This window comes from Trichosurus vulpecula, chromosome 9, assembly GCF_011100635.1.
Source record: "Trichosurus vulpecula isolate mTriVul1 chromosome 9, mTriVul1.pri, whole genome shotgun sequence".
NCBI classification, from domain to species: domain Eukaryota; kingdom Metazoa; phylum Chordata; class Mammalia; order Diprotodontia; family Phalangeridae; genus Trichosurus; species Trichosurus vulpecula.
The window spans coordinates 13,555,918-13,572,830 of NC_050581.1; the positions used below are offsets into that span (position 1 = coordinate 13,555,918).

General features: G+C 43.9%; 1 protein-coding gene across 1 annotated transcript in view; it reads right to left on the minus strand.

Moving 5' to 3' along the window:
• Positions 1 to 6,010, minus strand: part of PIGQ (phosphatidylinositol glycan anchor biosynthesis class Q) — a 64,119-nt gene extending 58,109 nt beyond the window's left edge. Inside the window, exon 1 of the mRNA XM_036738780.1 lies at positions 5,837 to 6,010. The gene's annotated coding sequence lies outside the window, so the exon portion shown is untranslated. The remainder of the gene's footprint in view (positions 1 to 5,836) is intronic.
• Positions 6,011 to 16,913: the final 10,903 nt, after the last annotated feature.

Below are 16,913 nucleotides of genomic sequence, written 5' to 3' on the forward strand. Positions count from 1 at the left end.
ATGAATGTTAAAAATTATTATTATACATAATTGGAAAAAATAGAAAAATTTTCATTTAACAAATAAAAAATCCAACTTAGTCTAATACTGCATGGCATTAAGGGGCATTTTCCATACCTGTTAATGAAAGATCTTTATGTCTATAGAGAAAATAGACCACAGAAGGAATTTAGGGGTCAAAAGTGGACGTATAATCCTAGACAGTTTAAGGAAGAAATATTTAGTAATAGCAAAAATTGTTCACATTTATAATAATCACAGCATTTATATAATGCTTTAGACTTTGCAAAATGTCTTAAAATAACCTTGTGAGGTAGATAGTTCAAGTACAGAAACTATATACCATAAAGACAGAAAAGTTTTCTTGATTTTCTTTTCCCTTTCCAGCTACAGTCTCTGAAACTATTTCAACTATTTTATTATACATGTATATATATATATATGTATGTATGCACACACATACATACACACATGTGTGTATATGTATATGTATGTGTGTATGTGTACGTGTATGTGTGTGTGTGTGTGTGTGTCTATTACACAAAGTTTAACTACACAAGTGTCAAGTAAAGCCCGACCTCAATCACTGCCCCTTGGACAGCTTCCCTTGGGCCACCCACCAAACACAACTATAAGAAAAATTACCTTACAAATCACTAGCAGTTTTCCAACTCCTCCAGCACGACAGAGAAATAAATAAATAAAGCTAAATAATTCTCACTATTACTCGCTAGCTCCCCTTTCCAACCCTCCCCCGCCACTCCTGCCCCTAGTAAGTCTGTGTCTGGGCAGAAGGAGCCCGGAGATGGAAGAAAATAGTTAAAAAACAAAATAAAACAAAACCACTGGAAGGAGAGAATGAGAAGTTAGTGCAATAATCTTGGTAAAAAATGAAATGAGTTAAAAAAAACCCTTAACATTACCATAAATCAGTAACACAAACAAAAATCAATAAACAACAGTAAGGAACATTTCTGAAAGTCTACTTTGAAAAAAATCCAGGCTCTCTTTGCATAAGAAAAAGCTCAATCAACCCCTTTCACAATCCAAACAACTGCTTCCCATGAGAGCCGTCCACAAACACAACCACAAGAAAAAGGTTAACCTTACAAAACCAGGAAGAGTTTTCCTACACCTTCTACTCCAGCCCCAGCACCTCAGAGAAACAAATACTCAGGAGGGAGCCAGTTATCAACTAACACAATAATGAGTACCACTAGGCTTTTAGGTAAGCTTCACTGTTAACTGCCCTTCTTGACTTAATATAAATAAAAGTTTATTCCCAATAATCATGTGGTTTAAAAAAAATTATTATTCTCTAAACCACAATTTGCCCCCTCTCCTATTACTCTGGGAAGAAAATAACATTCTGTATTTATGTACTTTACTGAATGAATATAACTAACTTGTATCCAATATGTCATGCCCAGTTTTGAAGAATAGTTTGAAAAGGTACTCCACAAAGTAAACTAACTTAAAAATCTGACCTACTGGTATTAGAGAAGCTTAAAATCAAGGCTGTAAAAGAATAAACTTCAAGCTCAACCTGTCTTCAGATGGCAAAAGCAGGAGACTAAGGAACAAAAATTAACTACAGGAAAGTCACACAGTCTGGACTACTTTATTCCTAATGGCCAGGTTTGTGAACGATGAAGCATAGACAACACTTCAGGTTACTGCCTCAAAATCAAGACCTGAAACTTTTCCTTCAGTAACCAGCTATCTCAGACCTAGAGTTAAATGACAAATTTTGCATTTGGGCTAAAGCTGTCACAATGGGCCCTATAACTGTGGATCTAAACAAAAAACTTCAATTTACCAAAGACTTATGCAGTGCCTACCATGTGTAATGTATTGGTGCTAAGTGCTGGGGTGTATAGACAAAAAAGAAACATTCCCTCCTTTGAGAAGCTTACACTCTACTGGGGCAAAAGTCTACAGTAAAATATATTCCATTAATGTTGGGCACTTCAAGGCTAGAAGAACTATTATGGTATTATCTATTTTTAAAACTTTGCAATTTTAGATGGGGTGGTGGGGAGGAAGGGAGAGAAAGCAAACATGTCTTTATACCATCTGTCAATGGCTCAAAGGGAACTGACTCATCACATAGGAAAATTAAGTGCGATCTACAAGGGGTTGTTGCTACTAAACTCTTGTCAAACTTTGGCTTTCTGCTCACACGAGACTTCATTTTCTCTACCAACTGGTACTAGGTTTTAGAATCATTTGCTTCCAAGTCAACACCTCAATTATGAGTAATGTGACTTACACAACATTCACATGAGAGTTCATTGGGGATGTGTGTTCTAGCCATAATTTTTTTTCTCATACTGCCATTGGAACTAAGTAACTTTCCTACTTTACCCTACAGCAAGGTAATTAGAGTACAGAGAATTGAGCTCCCCCTACTGAACAGGGTTGGAGTTGCCTCAAATCAGGCTGCACAATAACATGACAAGTCTTTCTAAAGGACCCTTCAAGCTCTGCAAATTCACACCAGCAAAGCCACAAATTCTTTGGGTTCATACCTGATGGTATCTTTTGATTCTTATTTCTTCTCCTGCAGAAACTTGGTATTCTCCTTGCTGAAGGAGAGGGACTGAATCACACATTTCACTCATCACTCACCTACTTCAACTTAAGAGAATGTTATGTTAAGGGCCTTAGAGGTCATCCAATCAATCCTGAGGAGACCATGAGGGTTCATTCAAGTGTCAATCCTAGCTTAAATTCTGCTCTGGATGGACTACACAAGGAAGAATCAGGAACTCAACAAGCCAGAGTTCAATAAAGCAGCAAACAAAAATTACTTAGCAAAAAACTCCCTACTTGGTAAAAAGCTGCAGCGAAAACTGGAACGCAGTCTGGAAGAAATTAAGCTTGGATCAGTAACTTAAACTACTGCATATTCCACAATATTTTCTAAATGGATGTGTAATCTTGAGACCAGTTCACATTCCCTTTTGAGGTATCAGATGTGGGTACAGTGTCAATGCTGTCCTCTTCTGAATTGGTATTTTGATCTTCCCTGTCTCCATAAAAAGAATCAAATTTTTTTTGGATGTGTAATCTTAGTATTAAAGATCTTACTATAAAAAAAATTAGAAATAGATCATATACCTTTCACAGCTACCTGAAGGAGGTGCATTCTTAAGCAAGATAGGCAATTACTAAAGAAAAAAGAGAACTAAGATTACATTGAACTGAAAAGCTCCTGCACACACCAAATTAACTCACCTAGGATAAGAAGGGAAGTTGTTGAATTGGGGGGGGCGGGGAGAATATCCTTGCCCAATTTCTCTGATAAGGATTTAGAATTCAAGATAATACAGAGTGTGCCAAAAATCTTGGTGAAGTTTAAAGTTTAAAGCTAAGTTATTAAGGCTTAAGACTGCACTAAGACTTTTGGGATACCTTGTATAAACAATTTGTACACACACACACACACACTCTCTCTCTCTCTCTCTCTCTCTCTCTCTCTCTCTCTCTTTCTCTCTCTCTCTCTCAAATGAATGTATATCAAAATCCATTCCCCAGTAGAAAAGTGATCAATGACTATTAACAAACAAGAAGACTTACAAACTATTAACAACCACAGGAAAGTATGCTACAAATTACTACTAATAAAAGTCCAAAGTGAAACAATGCTGAAACAACCTCAGCCCCACAAATCAGCAAAAATAACAAAAAAGACAGGACCAGTCAATGTTATAGAAGGATTGTAGTTGGGTTATAGGCCCAGTAGTGCATTGTTGGAGGAACTGTGAATCAATAGAACTACTTTCAAAATCAGTTTGGAATTATGCGAATAAAGTGACTAAAATGTCCATACCCTTTGACCCAGCTATTCCATTACTAGGCTTATACCTCAAAGAGACCTTGGATAAGAAGAAATTCCCTATATATACTAAAATATTTATAAGCAGTCCTTTTTGTGATAGCACAGAACTGGAAACAAAGTAGACATCCACTGATTATGGAAGCCTAAACAAACTGGTACATGAATGTAACAGAACATTAATGGAAAATGTAGAGAAGTATGGGAAGGCTCATGAACTAATGAGCACGAACTGATGCAGAGTAAGGCAAGCATCAACAAAAACTTTTTAAAAAATTCAGCTCAGAATGAATGGAGATAATAATTCTGAAGCCCTTAGCACAGTGTCAGGCACATAGTAAGTGCTGTATAAGTGTTATTATTATTAAACTCTGAAACTTGCTCAAGACAGTGGTGTCCAACTCAAAGAGAAACCCTTCTGGCTGTACATTATCTTAGAAAACCACATATTAACACCATCTATGTATTTTTGTCTTGTTAAATACTTCCTGATTACACTTGCGGAGTGTTGCAGGCCAATATGGCCTAAGGACTGTGTGTTTGACTCCTCTCCTCTACAGCACACTGTCTTGGAGGTGTTTAAAGCAGAAGCCATTGTCAGGTATGTGTTGGGCCAGAAAGACTCTGAAGTCCCTGTAATTCTGACAGTGCTGGAGTTGGAAGGGGCCTTAATGATCACCTAGTCCAGGGGTTCCCATTTAGTAGTTTGAAAACTTCCTAGGGGTTTGCAGCTATGGTCCAAGCAAAGGATTCACACTAAAAATTCCATCACTGCACAGTAAATAATTACCTAAGTATCTTAAAAATATATCCCCCCCCTTTGGTATTGAGCCAAATATTGCAAACCTTTGTTCAAATAAAAAGTCTACCATCAAAACTAAGTTTATGTATGATTACTAGGTGGCAAAATGGACAGAGTGTACTGCCTGGAGTCACCTTGGGCAAGTCACTTAACCCTGTTTGTCTCCGTTTCCTCATTTGCAAAATGAGCTGGGGAAGGAAAAGGCAAACCACTCCAGTGTCTTTGCCAAGAAAAACCCAAATGAGATCGAGAAGAGCTGGGCATGACGAATAACATGATTATCATGTTAGATATCAAGTTGTAACTGATTTCATTAAAATATTACTTATAATCAACAAAATTTGTAAAATAAATTTAATATTATGTATTGCCAATAATAAGTTTTTCTAGGTTAATTTTTACAGAAAATCTCACATAAAATATTTGTAGCTATTTTAAAATTAGCTTTATAATTTAATATTTAGAACTTTCATAATTATTGGTGTAATAAAATGTATATTTTAAAACTGTATACATATAATTATATACCATACACATATGATTAGATGATTAGATTAACGAATCTTATATGTATTCTATTATATATATAATATTGTATATAATATTTACTATTTATTATATATATATATATATATATATATATTCAAAACGCAAATTTTGGGGGAGGACAGAAGTTATTATTGTAAGTTGTTTTTTTTTTAATTGTTGAAAAGGGTTTGCAGAACAAAATACTTTGGTAACCCTAGATCTGGTCCAACACCCTACATTTTATGCGCCAGAAATCGGAGCTCCAGGAAAGGGAAGAGACTCGTCTAAGACGACACGGATAGTAAGTGGCAGAGCCGGAACTCAAACCCCAAGCTCCCAAGTCCCAAATTCTTCCCACCCAGCCTCCAAGGTCACAGAGCCAATCGGTGGCAGACCAGGACGGCCGGAGGCCTTTCCCGACCCGTCCCGGCGCCCAGTCCCCAAGCCTCTTGCTCCGGGGTCCCCGCTCCCAAGCCCGGCACGGCCCCGAGCCGCCCCCAATGCGCCGGCGCGACCTCCGCCTCCTTCCTCTCCCCTCCCCTCCCCTCCCCAGGAACTAGCTTAGCCCCCAAATGCTCCCCGCCACGCGCGTGCGGCCCAGGGCCCGGGGCTTCCCCTCCGCTCGTGCCCGCCCCGGCCCGCCTTGCTCGGAGACCTGTACACACCGGCTTCCCGGGGCCGGGGCCGAACCCTCGGGCTGCAGGCGGCGGCTCCGCGGGGCCCCGAGCAGCGCCGCCGGGATGGCCTGCCCTTGCCCGGTAACTTCCGCGCCTCCTGCCAGGAGCCCTATTTCCGCCCGTTGCCGGGCAGTGACTACGCGGTGGGTCCTTCCCCCAGAGACTCTCGGCTCCACGCGCGGGTCTCGGCTCCAACGTTCCGCCGCCGCTCGGCTCTCGGCGCTCGGCAGCCTCGGTGACTGTGGGCCGAGCACGAGCTGGGGAGCCTGGGAAGAAGGAGCTTGTCTGTCGTTCGGCCTCGGCTTCGAACGACGCCCCGGTCCCCATCCGCAGGGGAGAGGCCACTTAGCGCTGGCCCAGGGAGGCTGATGGAGCCGGAGGAACCCTGAAATGGTCACCCTAGCCCCTCATCTGGGGCCCGCTCTCAGGGACCCCCCCCCCCGCCCCCGGACTGACTCCTAAATCCCACCTAGTTGTTGTGTTCCCCTCTTTGGTGCCTGCAGTGCCACATTTGGAGTTTTCTAGGCACAAATACTGAAGTGGCTTGCCCTTTCCTAGCTTATTTTACAGATAAGGAAACTGAGGCAGAGTTAAGTGACTTGCCCAAGGTCACACAACTAGTAAGTAGCTGAGACTGGATTTGAACTAGGATCTTCCTGACTCCACACCTGGCACTCTATCACCTGTGCCACCTAGCTGCCCAAAATCCTATCCCAGAATGACCCCCAAACCCAATCCCAGACTGCCCCCTAGAGCCCCAGATTTGCCTCCCTAATCACCAGTTGGCAAATAATTATCCTTGGCCACAAGAAGAGGAAGGAAAATATAATGATGCTTCATCCCTCCTTTCTGCTAGGATCATAGCTCTTTGCTGTTGCCCATTTACTCAGTGGTCACACAATGCCAGATTTAGGGTGATAGTCTGTTATGGCTCAATCTGTGGATGAAGTTCAGGGTCTATCTGTGGCCAGAGTCAGGGCTGTGGATAAATTTTGGGGTCGGCCTAGAGCTATGGATGGATTTAGGCATCGGTCTGGAGCTAGGTTTAAAGTCAGTCATAATTTCTGTACCTTATCATTAGAGGAGGAGGAGAAGGAGGAAGAACTCCTGCTAAGGTCAGACTTCTAAAATGTTCTTCACCATTCCTCCACCTCAGTACATCTTTTGGTTTTCTCTCTTATCCTGAAAATGACTGTATAGGGGAAGTATATGTCATTTCATGGGACATGCCTTTTGTTTTCTTTGAGATGTTGAGTAGATCGCAGTGTTCAGGCTGTAGTTTATAGCCCCATCTACTTCATCTACTCCATGTTCTCTTTTGTTCTCTTCAGGACAGAAGGTGTGGGGAGGTCCCTAGGGCGGAGGAGGGAGGGAAAGGGGACCCACCCTAGATTCTCCCTGTGCTCTGACTCTGCTGATAATCACCCCACCCCATGTCAGGACCTAATGCTACCCGTAGATTGTCAGGAGGGAGGCCCCAACAGCTGCTCTAAGCCTCTGTAAGATCCAAAGAAGTGACCACTGGAGAACAAAAAACCTTTCTTTATGCCCCGCTTTATTTAAAAGACATTGAGTACTCCCAGAACGGTTTGTGATACATCTCCCTATTTAACATTCAATTCAGATCCAAATCCTCCCTTCCCAAGACTCTCCAATGAGCTCCATGTCCTAACCTTGACAGTGAGACTGAGGGGACCTTGCACTGTGCCGACATGAATGTGGAGTCAAGAAAACTATGTTGGAGTCCCAATTCTACCCCTTAGTTTCCCCATCTATAAAATGGGCGTCCTAATATTTGTACCACCTGCCTCATAGAAAGTGCTTTGAAAATTGTAAAACACTGTGGAAATGTGAGTTATTAATATTATTGGTTATTACTTCAGCTGTGATCTGGGGGCATGGTGGGGAGCTGCTTGGCCACTCATTCTGGTCTGGGAGCAGAGATGGGATGAAAAGAGCATAGGATCATAGATCTATCAAAGCTGAAAGGGACTTCAGAGATCAGCCAAGTCCAGCCTCCGCATTTTACAGATGAGGAAACTGAGGCTCAGAGAGGTTTGCCCAGTTTCACACAGCTAATAAATGCCCAGAGTGGGATGCTACAGAGATGAGTGCTCTCTCCGGCCCCCCCACCTCCAAAGAACTGTGATACACCAGATTGCTCTAAATCCACATGGATTCCATTTCCTGGTGCTCTACTGCCTGCCACCCAATGAAAAAAGACAGAGACACACCTTATATCAGCTGGCCCTGGGAAATCTCCAGCAATGGGAAGTCTTGCTGTTGGGACCTGAGGAGCAGCAGCATTAGAAGCTTGGACAAACTGAATGAGCTGAAAACCAGGTCATTATCCCATCAGAACTCACTTCCAGTCTTCCCTTGGGCCCCACCTACCCTCAGGCCAGCTGGGGGCTGATAAGAAAGCCAGAGAATTTTCCTGGGGAGGTAGATACAGGCTATGGGTAAGAGTTGATACTGGAGACTCAGGTCTAACATGGCAGACAGGCAGAGTGAGGGGAACTGGAAAACCTCAGAATACAGAACAAAATTTCAGAGCTAAAAGGGACCTTCGAGTCTAACCCCCTTAGTTTACAGATGGAAAAACTAAGACCCATAGAAAGGAAATAAGTTATGGCAGAGCCTCTAACTTGACTAGTTACTTTCTTGATGGTTCTAGAGGGAGACCTGCTCCAGAATCAAATCATCCAAGGTCAGGCTGGTAACATGTTCAAAGAGTTGTGAAACATCTCTAGAGCAAAATACTGATCAAGGGCTCACTCGCCCAGGTCAGCAGCAAAGGATGGATGAGCTGAAAATGAGCCGATATTTCCATTAGACTTGTTCCCCTCTCCTGACCATAGTTATCGCTTCCCAAGACTTTCTACCCCGCTCACCCCAACCTTCCAGGGCTCAGAAGTCACCTCCTCCACAGTGACTCAGAAAAGCTGCTCTCCTCCTCCCCACTCTCTTCCTTCACTATTCATCCCTTCCAGAGAAGTCTTATCAGGAGAGGCCAATCGAGTTTCTCCCTCCTCCAGCCATCTCTGACTGCTCAAACCCAACTCACAGTGGTCTTCCCCTCTCGTTAATTGTCCATATGGCCTTTATTAATTGCCTGGTATTGTTAGTTAATGTTTATGTTTCTCATTTTGTTCCATCAGAAAGCAGGAAACAGAAAGGAGTGAGCAGGGAGGGGATATGGCACATGAGAGTCAGTAATTAAGGGAGAATTTGCGAATTTGAAGTCTATTAAGATTTAGAACTTTAGAGATTATCTAATCCAACTCTCACAATTGAGTGATGAGGAAAACTGAGGCTCAGAGAAGGTCATACGTTCATAGTGTGAAAGGGACCTAAGAGGCCATCCAACCTAAACCTCTCATTTCACAGATGAGGAAACTGAGGCATAGAGGTGTTAAGTGACTTGTTCAAAGCCATATTGCAAGGAGCTAAGCCACAATTGAAATCCAAGTCCCCTGTCCCTCTATCTAGTCCTCTTTCTGCTTGTCTTGGCGATCAAGATGGGTTCTTAGCGCTTATTCAACCAAGTGCCCTTGAAGAGTTTGGCCTTTATCTCCTTGATTAAATTAGGTAACTAAGGTGGGGCTCCCGGTGGGGCCCATGAAGGGAGGTCTGATTATAGTAGGCCCCAAACCCCTAACTCAGGGTCCTAGGGGGAGGTGCTAAGACCAGGGTCAACAGTAAGAGCTTAAGTTTTGACAACGGCTAAAGAGTGCATAAAAAGAGAGGACAGAGCTATTTGCTTAGGCCTCTCACTCTTGGCGGTAAGCTGATGTGGAGACTCTGGGCAGCTGTAGTTAAGAGCCCTCCAGCTTGTAAACCTGGATGTTCGGACTTTGTTAAACTCTGGTAACTATGAATTCAGATTTGCATCAGACAAGGTCTGTCTGTTGATGTTTGTAATTTGTTTGTATTTGCTCTGAAGCTCAGGGTGCTGGCTTTTCCCCCTGAGCTGAGTGAGTGAATGATATTTGTATGTTGGATTAAAGTGAGATTGTTAACTCCTTAACGTTGCTTTCCTTAGTAAAGCAGATCAAAAGAACCTGGCTTGCAGCGTTCTGTGAACTGGTTGTTGGTTTTACACCCCTACAGCAGCTGCTAGCTAGATTGTTGAAACACTGCTACAGAAAGTTCTTACCTGGGAGAGTCCATGGACCAGGGTTTGGGGATAGGGGAGTGTCTCTAGATAGATTCTGTGAACTTGGAACTTATAATGTCCTGATGAAGACATAAATTATGCTGTATTTCAATATAATTGGTTTCCTTTATGATCTTATCTATATTATTTTATGCATTTAAGAACATTGTTCTAAGAAAGAGACTATAGGATTCACCCGATTGCCACAGAAGAGAGGTTCAGAAACCCTGAACTCCAGGGGGCAACTTTATCCCCTCAAAATACTTCACTTCAGAAATAAGAAAAAAAATTCAACTTTCTGTGGCATAAATTGAGCCCTATAGATAGCTTTCTCCTCTGTAAAATGAGATTTGATTGGATTTGTGAAGTCCTACTCAATTCTAAATCCTATGATCATATGTTTGGATGCAGTGATAAAAATCTATCACAGTTAAGAAGGATCTTATTATGTATCTAACAGATAAATCATAAGTAAATTGTTGTTGTTCAGTCGTTTTCAGTGGAGTCCATTCTTTGTGACCCGGTTTGAGGTTTTCTTGGCAGAGATACGGGAGTGGTTTGACATTTCTTCTCCAGCTCATTTTACAGATGAGGAAACTGAGGCAAACAGGGTTAAGTGACTTGCCCGGGGTCACACAGCTAGTAAGTATCTGAGGACAGATTTGAACTTAGGAAGATGAGTCTTCCTGCCTCTAGGCCTGGCACTCTTATTCATTGTGCCACTTAGCTGCCCCTTGATAAGTAAATACTGTCTACCAAAAAGAAAATGTATATCCATATTGGTTGTTGACTCTTCCTCAGAGACTATGAAGTCCTTCAGGGAAGGGACCGAATCTCTGCTGCCTTCCTTCTCTGCCCCCAGTTTCCTATTCCCTTGCTCCCCCATACCACACCCCTATACATAATACAGTGCATGAGTGGGCACATAAGGGACTGGGGAAAGACTTGTTGGTTAATTGGTGGATGCTGGATTAACCTGCAGACCCAGAATCTCTATTTGGAGCTATGTGAACCCCATTCAGCCCCCTACTCCTGGGAGTCAAGGCCAAGAGTCCTAGAAACATGGTGCAGGTTAGCAAACAGCTGTTTGATGTTCCACGAATGGTCCCTCTTACTCCATTTGGAAGAAACCTTTTGCAAACTGGAATAAGTCTTCTCACAGTTCAGATGGGGAAAGTGAGGCACAGACACAGACCCTTTTAGCATGGAGAGTTGGGACAAGAACACAGGAGTGCTGACCCTCACTTCTTGAAGTCCTGGTACTCACCTTAGTGTCAAGAGCAGAGATTCTCCCTCTCCTCCTGCTCTTTGCCCCCCAGACTATCTTAAGGGCTACATTTGGTATTTAAAGATTTTGACATAGCTATCTCCATTGTCAGCTACCAACAACCGACCATGGGAAGCACAGGCCAACCCTGTGGGCCTTTGCAGACCTTTAGATACCAGTCTGACTGGGGGCCCAGCCCTTGGGAATAGGGTTACTTCTTTTCGCTGTTCATCAACAACAATTATGTTGCCCTGGGCATCCGTGCAGATACCAGCTGGGTTACCAAATGGGTGCTCAAGTCGGCTGCCCAGTGAGCCCAGTGGCTGGTGAGCATGGCCAAAGAGTTGGACGTCTCTACACTCTTCACTCACCACAAAGCCCCCATCTGGGCCACTACTGACGTAACGGGGGCCACACAGGCCTGGGACAGTGGTCAGACCAATGGCCTTGAAGGACGAGCCCAGTGAAAAACTGTGGACTAACCCTGAGACATAGTCTGCTACCAGAAAGCGTCCCAGAGCATCCACTCCCAGCCCTCTCGGGGATTCAAAGGTCAAGATCTTCACCCATTCACCTTGGGAGGCCTTAGAAAAGTGGTGGAAGGCATAGACTGCTCTGTGAACCAGGCTGCTGACCAACACTAACCCTGACCCCGTCACAGTCACATCTTCTGCCACAAAGGCTCCTGTCCCTGGCAGACTGCAGGGCAGAGAATGCACAGAGTGGCCAGAGAGGTCCAGGATCTGGATACAGGGGGCCTCATCAAAGGTCAGGTAGAGGGTACCATCCAGGGAGCAATGCAGGCCTCTGACCCCACCAGGAGTGGGGATCTGTCTCAGAAGCTGGTCCTGCTGGAATCGGAGGAGGTGACCCACACGGTCCAGCTCCACACACAGGCCTTGGCTCTGTTGCACCAGATGGTGAAGGTGAGGGCCAGTGAGCGGTCCCAAGCCTCCAGGGTGTTCCAGGAGGGGGCTGGCCACCTGTAGGGCCTGATCGGATGTGGCTTGGAGGGCATGCATGGCCCGGAGGAACCTTTCCTTCTGTTGCCGACTTGTGTCCCAGGCATGCGCCATCTGTGCCTCCTCCAAGCCAAAGGGAGTCAGGGAGGATAAGAAGGAACTTCCTAACAACCTGAGCAGTTGATATTGAGTTCTCCTTCCTGGAAGTATTCTAGCAGAGGCTTGATGACCACTCCTCAGGCTTACAATGGAGGGGATTCCTGCATGGGGTGGAAAGTTACACTAGATTACCTCCAAGTGTCTTTTCAGCTCTGAGAGTCACTGAGGTCATTAAGTGAAGTATAATGATCTTTAGTACCCGTTGTGCCAAAGCCCACCTCCTCAATGAAGCCCTCCCAAGAACCTCTCTCCTTCACTCCTGGTACACCTGGAGGAGAGGGAGAGTCTCTGCTCTAGACACTAAGGTGAGTACCAGGACTCTTGGAACATTACCACTTAGTCCCCTTCCTCTCATGGAATCAATTTAAGTTGGCATTAATCAACTGAAGCTCCCAAGAAAAATGCCAATATTCTACTGTCCCACCCTAGCCCTGTACCATCCTGTTTAGGCACCTTGGAGGCAGGAGAAGGCATTCTTTCCTGTGCCCTTATGTCCTGCAAGGACTATGGGTTACTCCCTCCCTCTACCTTAGCACCTATCCCAGAGGAAAAGATAGATTTTGAAGCACTATCGATGGAGTCTTGAGAGGTTCTGAAGAGATCACAAAGGGAGCCCCCAGACCCAGGACTAACACTCCCCTCTATTGAACTACTGGCCATGATCACCCTTGCTGTACCTTCTATGCAGCCTTAGGACCCAAATATCCTGGGATTCTTCCCCTTTCATCCCTAAATTCATTTGCTAATGGGCAGACTAAGATACTCTGGCTCAGGAGAGGCTCCCAATCAGCCCTAGGTTGGGGGTGGGGGTGGGTGGGGGATGTCGGTTCCTCCTACCTATTCAGGGCCACTGGGGAACTTCAGTCTCTATTCCAGCTCCCCATACACCACAGAAACCCATTGGAGAAGGGGAGGTGAGGAAAGCTTCTGTTGTTAGAGACCAGACTTTTGTTGACACAGCTTGGCATAGCCCTGCCCCTGGGCTGTATCCCTTCTGGGACTGGGAAGGTGAGAGAGGGAAAAGGAGTAAAACCATTGGATGGGTTCCCAGCCCATTTCCCTGCAGGGCCCCTGGGGCCATAGAAAAACTTTGACTAGTGCCTCCAAGGAAAAAGCACAGGGGCTGGGCAATTAGAAGAGTTTACTGGGAAGGAGAGGGCCAGGCTTTGGAAAAGCAGATTTTGAATCCTAGTGGACAGTGAGTGAATGGAGGTTGGAAAGATTGGTGGGGAGGAAGTGTCTGGTGAAATGTGGGCACATAAGAGTATTTAAGCTGAGCAAACAATGGTGTAGGCAGGGCAAATTAACAAGCATTTATTAAGTTCTTTCTGTGTGCTAGGCCCTGTGCTAAGAGCTGGGGAGACAAAGAAAGGCAAAAAAAAAAAAAAAAAAGTCCCTGCCTTCAAGCAGCTCCCAGTCTAATAGGAGAAAGAAACAACTATGTACTAACTATATACAAATATGTAAACAACTATATATAAACAAGATATATGCGAAATAAATTGGAGATAATCAGTAGAAAGAAAGCATTAGCATTAAGGGAGATTGGGAAAGGCTTCTTGTAGAAGGTGGCATTTCATTTGGGATTTGTTGGAAGTTAGGGAAGTCAAAAGATGGCATGGAAGGCATTGAGTGAAAATGTCTAAGAGAAGGGATGTGTTGTGGGAAGAATGGCAAAGATGTCTGTGTCACTGGATCACAGAGGACTAGAAAGGTAGGGAGGGGCCATGTTTTCAATGGCTTCAAAAGCCAAAGAGAGGACCTTTTATTCTATCCTGGCATTAGTAGAGGGTGCTGAAGTTTGTGGACCAGAGAGGTAACACGGCCAGGCCAGAGCTTGAAGATCACTTTGACAGTTGAGTGGGGGATGGGCAGGAATGGGGAGAGATTTGAGGCAAAGAGATCCGGGATATAGCCGATAGTCCAGGTTTAAGGTGAGGAGGGTTTGTCATGGGATAGAAGGGTAGGGGGCAAATAATGAGAAGTGTTACAAGGTAAAATTGATTGGATCTGCAGGGTGGGCTGAGACAAAACTCTAGGTTGAGTTAGGAGAGCTGTATTCTTGCCCTATCACTGTGAGACCTCAGGCAGACAGCCAGCCTTTTCTGCACCTCACTTTCTCCGTCTGCAAAATGAGAATTATCGTTAAGGTATCTCACAAGTCTGAAGTTGATGATTCAGGGATTCTTGCTGTTCCTTGTTTTAGCCACCAGGGGGAAATCTAGATCAAAATAAAAACGACTGGGAAAGGAGAGAAAAGAATGGACCCCTTTACTGAGTCATAATCTAGTCAACGCCATCATTGATTGGGACCCAAGCAGCGTAGAATTCAAAAGTTCACTTCTAGTTAACTTTGGAAATGCATCACTGGGCTTTGGCAGGGGTGGAGACCAACATATCTCTTTTCCTGGGAAGGTCCTGCTCCATTTCCTGGATATACACCAAATGCTCTAGGGATAAATGCATGAGGAAACCAGACCGGGAGGAAATCTTTGCATTAGACAAACCACAAAGCAGGGCATGGAGAGCCTTCTCTTTCGGCACTTTCCTCACTGTCCCTTTTATCACAACTGTTGATGCTACGTGTCTTCCTGGTGTAGTTCAACCAGTCTCAGATTTGGAGATAAGAACCTCAGTTCAAATCCCTGACCCAGGCATTTATGACTGACTGACCTTACCTAGGCAAGACACTTTCTCCCTCTGGGCCTTAGTTTCTAAATCCATAAAATTAAGAGACTGGGCTAGACCTTAGAAAAGTGGTGGAAGGCATAGACCATAAGGTTCCTTCCAGCAATACATCAATAATCCTTTAAAAATGTAAGTTCCTTATAAGTAGATTGTAACTCATTTGTCATATCCTCCCTAGTACCGCACAGTACTTTATATCTTTTATACATAGGTATTTAATGATTTTTTTTTAAAAAGGAATAAATGACTGAGTTGCCTGTCATTGGGATCACAAAACTCTCAAGAAATGGGAAGATATGGAGAAGGATCTAGCCCAGGGGTGCAGAACCTTCAGCCTCAAGGCCACATGTGGCCTTCTAGGTCCTTGAGTGCGGCCTTTTGACTGAGTCCAAGTTTTACAGAACAAATCCTTTTATTAAGAGGATTTGTTCTGTGAAGTTTGGATTTAGTCAAAGGGTCACACTTGAGGACCTAGAGGGCCACATGTGGCTTTGAGGTTGCAGGCTCCCCACCCCTGTTGTAGCACATCCTAGGCTGAGCTTCACCTCTTTAACAGGTATTTAAAAGCCAAAGAGAGGACTTTTTATTTGATCCTGGAAGTAAATAGGGAGCCTCTTTATTGGGTGTGGAGAAAGAGGAAAGGAATTAGAAGAGGAGAACCAAATGGTTGCATGGAGCTTGTCTCCAAACCTGGGGTAAATAAGAGAGGCAGGGTCCACTTTTCTTTTTCCGTGATAAAGACCAAACAAGAAGGAATGAGGTTTTGCACTGAAGTATACAGGATTCAGGTTAGGTCTGGTGTTTGTAACTGTTTTTGTATCATGGACACAAAGCCTATGGGCCTCTTCTCAGAATAATATTTTTAAACACATAAAATAAAATACATAGCATTACAAAAGGAAATAATTATTGAAATATAGTAATCAAAATATTTCTAAAAACAAGGTCATGGGTCCCAGGCTAAGAATCCCTGGTTAGACTTAAGAGAAATCATTTCTAATCTTGACATCTTGTGCCAAGTGTCTGAGGGCACTCGTCAAGTCCCCCCCCCCCACAACAATACCCCACCCTCTTAAAATATAACAACAGCCCATATTTCTATAATGCTTTAAAGTTTACAAAGTATTTTGCACACATTTGCTCATTTGTTCCTCACAGCAACCCTGTGGGGTACTACCATGTTGGTGAAGAGTTTACATGAGTTGCCCAGAGTCACACAGCTAGTAAATGTCAGAGGTGGGATTAAGTTTTCCTGACCATTACCAGCACTCTGCAGGAGAAATAACAGAAAGGGAATATGGGCGTATTGAAGGAGAGGAACGCTGTTTAACCTTCCTTCTAATAGGGAATGGAGTGGAAAAGGCTGCCATGAGAAGACTTAGGAGCCTGGGAACCACAAAGCAATCTCACATCCTTTGAACATTAATTCCAAGACCATAAGCAGGGGTTATGGGAAGAAGAGAGGAAGAGAACAAGCAATGATTAAGAGCCTACTATGTGCCAGACTCTATGCTAGGTGCTTTATAAATATTCCATTTCATGTTCACAATAACCCTGGGAGGTGTGTGCTATTATTTTTTACAGTTGAGAAAACTGAGGCAGACAGAGATTAAGTGACTCACTTGGTCACACTGTAAGTCTAAGGCTGGATTTGAATTCAAGTCTTCTTGATACCAGCTTTATCCATTGCACCACCAATGGGACAGGACCCAGCTAGAAGTTTCTGTCATTTAATCCAGTTACATGTGAGAGACACTGTGTTGTAGCAGAAAGGAGTCCAGGAATTAAGAGCAGAAGACTTTGATCAGCCTCCAGCCCCACCAACTAACT